At 37.7% G+C, this 1399-nt stretch overlaps 1 protein-coding gene across 1 annotated transcript in view; it reads left to right on the forward strand.

Moving 5' to 3' along the window:
- Positions 1–1399, forward strand: part of BACH2 (BTB domain and CNC homolog 2) — a 309638-nt gene that overhangs the window by 136335 nt on the left and 171904 nt on the right. The window lies entirely within an intron of this gene.

Below are 1399 nucleotides of genomic sequence, written 5' to 3' on the forward strand. Positions count from 1 at the left end.
CCTGGCTCCCATTCTGGCTCATCCTCCTTGAGATCAGCAGGATCAGCTTCACCCCACCATTCTTTCTGCCTTTGCTTTCTTATTACTGAAACATGTGCGTGAATTAATGCAGACACTGAAGTGGGTTACGGGTATTGTGTTTACTCTGTCCTACTTCAGTGTGTGTTTCATTTCCTGATAGAGCTGTGGAGGGTTGTTATTGAGCGGCTAGGAGTTTGTAGAGCTGGAGGGTAAGCCTAGAAAAAGCTTCCTCAGTTTAACATGTTCTAGCTCCTAAGAAATGTCCTCCAGTGTATTTAAAGAATTAACTTCAATTATTCATATTGGTGAGTAGTCGCCAAGTTATGGTCACTACAACTCATAGATATTTTTCAACGGAGAGACTTAAATAGATTCTTTTTTTCTACCCATTATTATATTTGTCTGCTTGTCCCTAGTGATTTAAACTGAATATCACTGCGCAGTTCATGTCTGCATTTCTCCCATTTGTCTCTTTGATTAAACCCAGAATGAGCCTTTGGTTATGAGAAAGTGTGTGTGTGTGTATGTATATATATATATATTTATTTTTTTCATATATATATTCATATATATTCACATATATTCATATATATATAGGCATTAACCACTCAGTTCATGTCCATTTTGAGCCCAAAGTACAGACTTTTGAGAACATATATATATCAATTGAAGTCATAGCATCATAGATTAGTTGGGGCTATGAGAATCTGAGAAGGCATCACCATCTCTTAAGTTTTATAGTTACAAACTCTGGGTCCTAGAGAAGTGAAATCATTTGCCCCGGTCACAGAGTAAATTTTAGCCTAGACCCACTTGCCCTTCTCACTGTCCCACACTCCCTGGCTTTGTAAGACAGCAGCCGAAGCTTAGAAGTTTGGGTATCAAGTCCTTCCTGGTTTAGAATTGTCATGGAATAAATCATCCTGATTGGGAAGAGCACCAGAGAATTATAGAATCTCACAGGCTTCTCAAAGATAATTCACTTTAAACTGTTCTCAGTAAAAGCCACATAAAAATGTCCAACAAATCATAGAAAAATGAGCTCATGGAGTAGTGTTGAACCACAGACTTGTCTAGAGATGGAACTATGTAGAAGATATTTCCAAAAGTGTGGCAAGTAGTAAAACTTGGGAGAAGAAAAAGACTGGATCCTGGTTTGGTTCCCATTGTTTTTCTGGGAAGAAATAGAAATGGTTTAGATCCAGTTCTCCCTGCCTACCCTAATTTGCAATTTTCTCAGAATTTGTTTCTTTGAAGTTCAAGCTAATAGATTTATGACATCTTTAAATAGTTGAAAAACATCACAGTTCACTCAAACACACATGCTTTTTCTCACTCTAGCAGAAACATCTGAGCGTTCTGCTTGGGGATTTGCAAA

This window comes from Pteropus alecto, unplaced genomic scaffold (assembly GCF_000325575.1).
Source record: "Pteropus alecto unplaced genomic scaffold, ASM32557v1 scaffold7, whole genome shotgun sequence".
Taxonomy (NCBI): Eukaryota; Metazoa; Chordata; class Mammalia; order Chiroptera; family Pteropodidae; genus Pteropus; species Pteropus alecto.